The 10,385-nt window shown below is 38.3% G+C and overlaps 1 long non-coding RNA gene across 1 annotated transcript; it reads right to left on the reverse strand.

The window, feature by feature from the left end:
• Window positions 1–9,005: 9,005 nt before the first annotated feature.
• On the reverse strand, window positions 9,006–9,864 carry LOC120085438 (uncharacterized). Its single transcript, XR_005483933.2, has 2 exons — window positions 9,408–9,864; window positions 9,006–9,333 (listed from the first exon to the last, which is right to left on the reverse strand). It is a non-coding gene; the product is annotated as an uncharacterized LOC120085438 (long non-coding RNA).
• Window positions 9,865–10,385: the final 521 nt, after the last annotated feature.

Below are 10,385 nucleotides of genomic sequence, written 5' to 3' on the forward strand. Positions count from 1 at the left end.
ATCGCAAAGGAGCCTGAGATTGTGGTAACACAAGAAGAAGAAAGAGAAAATGAGGTAGTAGAGAGGCACTACCTATGCCAATTACATGTAAACATTCTTTTTCAGTGAAGCGATTGAGGAAATGTCTGCCTATGCCAAGTTTCTGAAGGACATGGTAACTAAGAAGAGAGGCACTAAAAAATTTGCCACGGTGGCATTAACGCAAAGTTCCAAATCTATTATCCCACCGAAGATGAGCGATCCTGGGAGCTTCACTATTCCTTGCTCCATAGAAGGACGCTATGTTGGGCAAGCCTCGTGTGACTTGGTGGCCAACATAAATTTGATGCCGTTGTCAATTTTTAAACAATTAAATGTAAGTCAACTTGTGCCCACATCAGTAACTCTCCAATTAGCTGACAGATCTCTGGTTCATCCAGAAGGTAAGGTGAAGGATGTGCTGATAACGATTGATAAATTTATTTTGCCAGCTGACTTCATCATCCTAGATTATGAAGTCGATAAAGATGTACCCATCATTTTGGGGCGACCTTTTCTATCAACCGTCATGCTCAAATTGATATGCACAAGGGAGTAATCAACGGACATAAGCTCAAATTTAATATAATTTGTGCCATGAAATTTTTGGATGAGGAAGACCTGCAAGATTCTGATGATGACTTGAATTTGATTGAAGAAGAAAAGTCTGATGAAGAGTGTGAAGAAGAGGATGCCAACGCATTCGTAGCTACCTGCAATGCAATCGTAGCAAAAATAAACAAAGAAGAAGAAATGATCGCAACGCAAGAAAAACAACCAAAAGAAGAAAGAAAACCAACGCAACCTTCCCTCGTGGCTAGAACTGAAAACCCTACCAACCCATTTGAAGTACACATTTCTGGGGCAGAAAAAGAAGCTGCCAGTGATAATTTCCTCTGTGCTCAACAAAGATCAAAAGAATGTGTTGATAAGCATTCTCAAGAAACATGTGCAAGCAATTGGCTGGATGCTCGCTGACATCAGAGGAATTAGCCCCGCATACTGCATGCACCACATTCGTCTAGAAGACGACCACAAAGTAACAATTGAACATCAAAGCAGACTCAACCCTGCGATGAAAGAGGTCATCAAAAAGGAGATTATCAAGTGGCTAGATGCGGGCATTATCTATCCCATAGCAGATAGCATGTGGGTCAGCCCCATGCAATGTGTGCTGAAGAAGGTCAGAATGACGGTAGTCCCAAATGAGAATAATGAATTAATACCACAAAGGACCATCACTGGATGGCACATATGCATAGACTACCGCAAGTTGAATGCAACCACAAAGAAAGATCACTTCCCTCTGCCATTCATTGATCAAATGCTAGACAGACTAGCAAGGAATGATTTCTACTACTTTTTGGATGGGTATGTCGGATATAATCAAATCATGATATCTCCTAAAGATTAAGACAAGACCACATTCACCTGCCCATATGGGACATTCGCTTTTCGCCGCATGCCGTTTGGCCTCTGCATTGCGCCGAGCACGTTCTAGAGGTGTATGATGGCGATCTTTTCAAATTTTCTCGAGGACTCAGGGGAAATATTTATGGATGACTTCTCCATTTATGGGAACACTTATGAAGTCTGTCTGGCCAATTTGGAGAAAATTCTGAAGAGATGTGAAGAGACGAACCTGGTGCTCAACTGGGAAAAATGTCACTTCATGGAGAAAGAGGGTATAATGTTGTGACACAAAATCTTCCGGGAAGGGTTGGAGGTGGACAAAGCAAAGATTGAAGCAATTGAAAAACTCCCACCTCCAACCAGCGTGAAGGTTGTGCGAAGCTTCTTGGGGCACGCTGAATTTTACAGACGATTCGTCAAAGACTTTTCTAAGATAGCACGACACTGAGTGCATTGTTAGAGGCAGACAGGAAATTTGAGTTTGACAACAATTGCCTCAACGCATTCAGAGTATTAAAAGATGCGCTGATTACTGCATCCGTACTGATTGCGCCGGATTGGACAATACCATTTGAAATCATGTGCGACGCAAGCAGGTATGCAATGGGGGTTGCATTAGCACAAAAGAAGAAAACTATTTTGCTTCCCATCGCATATGCAAGTAAAACTCTAAACTCTGCTCAAATAAATTATACCACCACTGAGAAAGAACTCCTGGCTGTGATTTTTGCGTTAGAGAAATTCATGGCATATTTGTTGGGAACCAATGTATTCATTCACATTGTTGGGAAAGACTACCTCCTTCAAGAATTTGATATCTAGATAATTTGATCAGAAGGGGACAGTGAATCAAGTTGCGGATCACTTGTCCAGATTGGAAAATCTCAAGGTTGACCGCAATGAATCTAAGGTGAGTGTTGTATTCCCGGACGAGCAGCTATTCCACAAAGAAGAATTGCCCTGGTATGTGGACATCGTTAATTATTTGGTTTTTGAACAATTTCCTGAAGATTACACCTATCATCAACAGAAGAAGCTCAAGAATGAATACAGAGACTATTATTGGATGAGCCAAATCTATATAAAAGAGGTGCAGACCAAATCATTCGGTTATGCGTACTAAATGCTGCTCAACAACACATATTGTCACAGTGTCACGATTCGCCATATGGTGGGCACTTTCGAGGGTAACGGACTGCAGCCAAAGTTTTACAAAGTGGATTCTTTTGGCCTTCATTATTCAAGGATGCGGCTGACTATGCAATGAAATGTGATCCGTGTCAATGCACAGGCAACATTCATGGAAGAATGCAGTGCCAATGAACACTATCCTGGAGCTGGAACTATTTGACGTATGAGGGATTGATTTCATGGGACCATTCCCTCCTTCGAATGGTAAGCACTATATTTTATTAGTCGTCGACTATGTCTCCAAGTGGGTAGAGGCAACAGCATGCGCCGCAAGTGATACGACGTTAGTCTCCCAGTTTCTGAAAAAAAATATTTTCACTCATTTTGGCACTCCCCGTACCATCATAAGTGATGAAGGATCACACTTTGTCAATCACAATATCAAGGAGCTGCTGCGCCAGTACAATATCCTCCACAAAGTGGCCACTGCATACCATCCGTAAATGAATGGTCAAGCTGAAGTGTCCAATCAAGAAATTAAATTGATACTTGGGAAGGTAGTAAAGCCTTAACGGAAAGACTGGGAAACAAAGCTTGACGATGCGTTGTGGGCATACCGGACCGCATTTAAAACACCTATAGGTATATCCCCCTATGCGTTGGTATTTGGTAAGGCTGTCACTTGCCTTTGGAGCTGGAATATAAGGCACTGTGGGCAGTAAAGAAGTTGAATTTTGATTTGAAGAAGGCAGTGGAAGCGCGGAAATGCAAATGGTCGAGCTAGAAGAATGGAGGAACAACGCATATGAAAATGTGGAGATTTATAAAGAGCGCACCAAGTGTTGGCATGATCAACGCATATGCGGTAAGAACCTCCAAGTCGGGCAAAAAGTCTTGCTTTTCAATTCACGTCGCGACTCTTTCCAAGAAAGCTAAAGTCACGTTGGTCCGGACCGTTCATAATTTGACAAGTACTTCCGCATGGCGTGGTGGAATTATCAAATGACGACGGAACCAACATATTCAAAGTCAATGGGTAGTGAGTAAAAGCATACCATGGAGAAGACTGGCATCGCCAAGTATACTTTTTGGAACTAAGAGACTTTGAATGAAGGAGGAAGTAGGTGGTCCCTGCGTTATCAAATGATCGCAACTTATCAGGGACGCAAGTTTTGGGAAACCTCAAGTCTTCAACTCTTTTCTCCACTACTTGGAATTTTCACTATCTTTTCAATTCTGATTTATCCTTATTTTGCTATCACTATTGTTATTCTACAAGAAAAAAAAAATGCGATAACGATTTTTAGTTTGTTTAAAATAATTTGACCCTCTCTTTGTTTTTCTTACAACGATTGAGGCACCAGATTGCGGAGATGTTACGCGAAGAAGCACTTATCTTATTCCATCACCGCAACCTAAAAAAGAGAGATCGCCGCAAAGATGGATGCGTCAATACAATGCGGGCGACAACGCAAAATTTAGGGGTGTACTCTTCTTTATCTTTATTTCCAATTTTGCGCTATCACATTGCATTTTAGTCTTCAAAGTTTTAGCACCACGTCTTCTTTAATCACCGCAATCATTTGACATAGATAAATTTAGTAGTTTATTGCATTCTATTTCTTTGCCAAGTATGTTTTCAATGATGACAATTATGCTTCTATCTCTTCCGCATATATTAGAGTCAACTTAATCTTAAGATAGTCACCTCATGAAATATTTCTAGAAGTTAGGGTTTGCTAGCTTTCTTTCAAACTCTCTTTACAACGCATTCTATGACCATCGCATGACTTATTTTAATTTCTTTTGGCAACGAGGACATTGCCGCATTTTAAATTTGGGAATGAGGTATTTATTTTCGACCTTTCTATAATATATATATAGCTAAGAATAAAAACTCCACCATCAATGCAATGGGAAACCTATGTTGATAAGAGTTAAGTTGTGAAAGGCACTTACCCATAGTTGGATGTCCGCATGACACACGGGGGGGAAGCCAAAATGAAAGTAAGTCACCAGGATCAACGCATAAATCAATGACCACAACTCCAATGCCAAATCGATATGAGTTTAGTCTGAAAAAGAGTGTATTGCTCGTAGTTGGATGTCTGCATGACACCTGTGGGGGCAAGCCAAAACGAAGGCAAGGCACTCGAATCAGTGCAAGGTCGGGAAAAAATAGCAATAAAGAATTTTTTTTGCAAGGATGAATTATTTGTCACCCAGGAGGAAAATTTTCTTTTTGAAATAAATCATGCGATGTTCCGGAATTTGCAAAGTCCTTTTGAAAATTAAGCTTGCAATCCCTAAGTCTTAGAAATATTTTAGGAAGAGACTTGAATAAGACTTAAGAAAATTCTGGTATATAGGACTTGAATGAAGTATCCTTGAGAAATCTAGGAAAAGAACTTTGCGGTGGACTTGCTAAAGGAATCTTTAGCTTATGCTTAAGGACAAACATTGTTTAAATTGGGGGTGTGATAATGGGCAGAAATGCACATTATCATAGTGCTAAGTTCTTAAACAATGTTGGATTGCATTGATGAAATAAGATTAAATTGCGTCCATTAAGCATAAAATCTATAATATTGCGGTCGCATGCATCCAACGCATTAGAACAATTGATCTTTGTATTTTTGTGCAAAATTTGCGTTAACGCAATGCAAAGATTGCGATCATAGGAATTCATTGGTCGAGTGCAACTTCACCACAAGGTTTTGTGTTGATCTTGCTCGCAAACATTCGCCCAAGAAGAATCGCCGCAACTTGGTCAGTGCAACATAGTGGGCGCATCTGGGTGAAAGGATAATTAAGAGCAATAGGACAGAAAGCTGATGACAGTTGAATCCAAATTAAGTTGACAGCCGATAACGGTCACGAAGTACATTCAGCTTTATCGGTGATAATTATTTGGCGCGTCAATCAGGAATTAAAGTTGTCCCATCTGTACAACCGAGAGAGAGAAACCGTCTTTCACCATTGATGCCCTATAAATACCAAGTGCATTCTTCAGAAAAGGGGTTGATCGGTTGACGAGTTAACCAGTTGCTTCTATTCATAGTTTTCTTCCATTTTTAAGGCTGAGCAAGAGAAGAGTGGTGGTGCCGAAGATCGGCTAGGACAACTCGAGAGAGAACCTTGGGGCATAAGAACAGAGAGAGAATCGACTCTCACGAGAGAGAGAATATCTTTAGAGCACGAAGTAGAAACAATTATAAACACCTGACAGCAAGAAATTACTACCAGGCTCTTTACTATAGTTGCATTGTTATTTTGTACTTCATCTTTATATCTATTCAATAGAAGTTCTATTTCTACATCTGCTCACTCTCTTAATATGCATGAGTAGCTAAACTAGTTGAATGGGTTGAGAAGAACTAAGCTAACATGACCTAGGGAGTTCATTGCTTGCGATTGTCTTGTTTTATGCTGTGCAAAATACCCTTTAAAGTTACTCGAGAGAGAATCTAAATAAAGAACCTAATGTCTCGAGAGAGCTAGGTTAGAATCTGGACTCGAAAGAGCAAGATTAGGCTTGCATAAACAAGAGATAGGGACTTAGAGATAAGCTCTGTTTGTCAAATTGCATCGCATGCATCCTAAGAATGAGAATGATATTATATGGTCGCATATTTGTATGATTGTCATGTTGTCATCGCATAAATAGAGATAGAGGTTTATGTGTAAACCCTGTAGACTTATCGCATATTTATTGCATGCGTTCTAGCCTTAGAAGTTGTAGCATTCACGCCGAGAGGTGGTTTACTACTGTATGCATGTTGCTTGATCGCAAAGCATGAACGCATTCTAGGGAGTGTTAGCCGAAACTTTTCTCAATCCGTTCACCGCATATTCATCGTATTTCCCATTTACCAACTCTTTTCAAACTCTTCCGCATTCGTTATTTATTTTCATTAATGCAAATAACAAACTCAACGATTTATTTATTTAACTGGTTACCGCAAGTCTTCATAAAAATCACTAACGCAACTATTTTCACAAGTCCCTGTGTTCGACCCTGGACTTACGAGGAAACTTAGAGAAATTTACACTTGAATTCTGCTGGGGAAACTTGAGTGCACAACGCAATTCCATCAACTCATATCATCCATATTTCCACTTAATAAAACAACGCATCATCTTCATTGCAACACTAAGCTTGACCGAAGGGTAACCCCAACCAACGCAAGCTATGTGATCATGCTATACACACTTGACGTAGACGCATGCGATGTATATGTGATAATGTCGAGAAGCCTATCTCTAAGCCTCTATATTCCTGCTCACGTACTCTCACACATAAGTAAGATGACCGCATACCACCATATCCTACTTAAAGGGTGCATATGCTGTGTAGTAGCAAACGGAGCTTATTCCTATGTTCCCCATTCTTGCTTATACGATCTAATCCGCTCTCTCGAGTCTTAGATTTGGTTTTTAGACTACTCTCCTAAGTTTGCCTAAATGATGAATGATGCGCTCATAAGACAAGGTAATCGCATAAGCCTAGCTGACGTAAGATTATTCCTATCTCTAGTGAACACTTGATTACATTGCTTAATGTGATCAACTACTTACCCTCCCGGACAGTTAGTTGCTGCTGATTCTACTCATAGACAAGCATTGTGTTTGCTCATAGACAAGCATTGCTACAGCTTCACACAAGCAAATAAGGTTTTCTTACAACACTCGCGCAACGCACACCTCCCAGTCGTTTGCTACATGCTTCATATCCCTATGCCTCATGATTAAGTATGTGATACTCTAACAGTCTTACTCAGTGATGCAATGAAAGTAAAGGATACTAAGTAAATGAAGATGGAGATGGAATTGAAGGAAAATATAGAAATGCATTGATCACAAAATGTATTAATCTCTTAAGCCAAAATGTAATACAATACAAGGATAGAAGAGATATGAAGGGGCGGATGGAAGTAATGTCTTGCTTCTATCAGATGTGTGTCAAGGCTTCCGGTGGTGCCATAGATGGGCGGTGGAGTAGACTCTCTCGTGCTCTAACTTCAGTGAAGGCTCCAGTTGTCACTCGGAATGATTGAAGGGATGAAAAACTCTCAAGACTATCTTCTCACGCTTTGGTCTGGATCACGAGGATCAACCCTAAGGCAGAGAACCTCAGGCAAAAAACCTTGGATAAATTGAAGTTCTACTCAACGGCTTCTATTTATAGAGTTTGATCGCCGACAGCATTAATGGTCCTTCTCTGAAATTCTGCAGCTAACGGCGTGATGGACGTGATGGATCCGCTCTGAATCTCTGTTGCTAACGGCGTAGTAGGTGAAATGCCAACATCACCTTTTGATACTCTCGAGGTATGTTTTATGCTTGGTTTCTGGAGTATCAAAGCATTCCACCACCCTTGCAGTCATCCCTCTATTATGGTTATTATTCTCTAGCCACATCTCTCTACGATGACCGCATTCGCTTGACAACTGCAACTTCTATGCGATGGCCGCAACATCCATGCGTTGATGTATGCGTTCGCCTATGCGATGGAGAGCTTCCCCACATGTGGGCATCTTTGCGATAGCCTGGCTTCCGCATATGCGACCACTTCCTGTGTTAGCTACAAAGATAGACATTTGAACGCATAATAACGCATAATAATGGGTTAGCCGAGATTCTTAATACCGATCGATGCAAGCTCATTTTCTCATGAATTCTAAGTATAATCGTTGCATCTTCTACTTAACAGCCCTCATAATTCTAAATAAAAGGCCTATAATGGCGTGCATTTCTATCTGTTATCAATTATCTTTAATGTCGGTTTTAAACCAACATTGTACACCCTCTTCAATGTCCATTATTATTTGATTATCTTCTTTTTTTGTCTTTTAGTTAATAGTTTCTAATTGTAATTTGATTACATTCCATTTTCTATCCATTAGTTTAAAATTTGAGAGAAGGGAAGGTTTTAAAATAATAATAAAACAATAACAACAATAGTGATTTGAGATTTGATTTGAGTCAAGAACAAAACTTTACACAAGGAATATCTTCTTGTCATCTGATTGCCATAGTTAGTCGTTTTTTATATTGCCAACTGATTGTCTACTGATTATTATCTAATTACCATATAAATGTTATCCATCATTATTATCTTATATTTATTGCTAAAACAATCTATTAATGCACAAAAAAACAACTAAAATAATACACTGTTGTACTCACATGAAAACAAGTAACAAATATATCTTAATGTCCACAATATGATTGTTCAAACATATGTAAATTTACATATTCTTCTATTATGACCAACATGCTTATAACGACTACACTTCATGTGCTTTGTCAATTCAACAATTTAAGGAATTCTTTGCTTCTAAGGTCTTTGCTTGACGTTTAACAATCGGAGGCAATATAATGTAGTTTACTCTACAATACTTCTATAATAGAAATTAAATAAGAATCAGATTGCAATCACATTGATATAACTCATATTTATATTATAAAATACCAAGGATGGTAATCAGATAGAAATTAGATAAAAATCAAATAGCAATCTCAAGACAATCAAATAGCAATCAAATGACAATTATATAACAATCACAACCTAAGGCACGCTACTCAATCCCTAGCCAAAGTATAAACTAAGAAAACCCAAATTAGACCTCTATTGATGAACCTACACTCCACAATCTCTCCAAATCCTAACGAAATCACCTCAAAGGAATTAAAAAAAGGAAAGCACAATCATCCTTGTTTGCTCTTCTTCAACTCATCAAAATCATTGCCATCATACCGACGGGTTTTCTGATCAGATATTAAGCTGTTTAGTTATATATGGGTCTTAAAAAAATAGTTGTAGGAAAATAAGTAAATTGTACCTCCTCTTTCTATCATCAACCGCAGCATCAGAATGATCACAGAGGTCTTGTAGGAACAGTTCCAATGCTTTAGCTGGTATTAATGTTGAAGTTGAAGAAAAATTAGCAATTATGTATTTCTTAAATGAACACCAGGCGAATCCAGGATCCTCTGAAGCGCTTTCGCCGGAGTTTCTCCCATAATTCCACAATTTAACGTCTCCTTAAGGAGTAAAGCAGTCTAAACGGTTTCTGGTGGCCCGATAATCCACAAACGAAGAAACAAAAAACATTTTTATTAGTAAATAAAGTAACCCTAGATAGACTACAATGGCGATTAACAGAGTAATACAGAGAAATGTTCCGATGATTCGATCGAGGAGGGCAACTTGCTCAGTGAATTATTGGATTAGAGAATGGAGATAGTATACATTGCAGAAGGGAACCACAAGTGGAATGGAAATGGAGGATTGAAAATGCTGAAGGTGAAGATGCGTGGGTGTAGTACTACCCATTGAGGGGTAATTTTGGAATTTGAAAAAGTTCAAAATCAGATTCCTTTATAAAATCATTAAAGTGTTTTTAGTTTTCAAGATGTTGCCAAATATGCAAAATTTCAAAAATTGAAGATATAGTTACTAAATCCTATTTTTAATTGGATAGTCATTGCAATTTCTCTTAAATAAATAGTAAAGTTCATTTCATAAATTATTTATTTATTTTTATTATTTTGCAAAAGATTTTTGTATTCATAAATGTTTTTCAATTAATAAATCAATTTTTTTTAAAAAAAAAAAAATCTCAGACAGAAATTAATAATTCAAAAGGTTGATCTTGAAGTGATAATTTATTTTGAAAAGTCAAACTAAATTCAAGTAACATTTTCTAATGACTTTGACCACTCAAAATTATTATTCTTTCTTTATTTCAATAGAATGCAATATGAGACATTTAAAAATCAAAATTAAAAAAGAAAAACATTTCTTCTTGACAAAGGCC

Source organism: Benincasa hispida, chromosome 9 (genome assembly GCF_027475165.1).
Source record: "Benincasa hispida cultivar pf3 chromosome 9, pf3_genome.v1.1, whole genome shotgun sequence".
In the NCBI taxonomy this organism is placed as follows: Eukaryota; Viridiplantae; Streptophyta; class Magnoliopsida; order Cucurbitales; family Cucurbitaceae; genus Benincasa; species Benincasa hispida.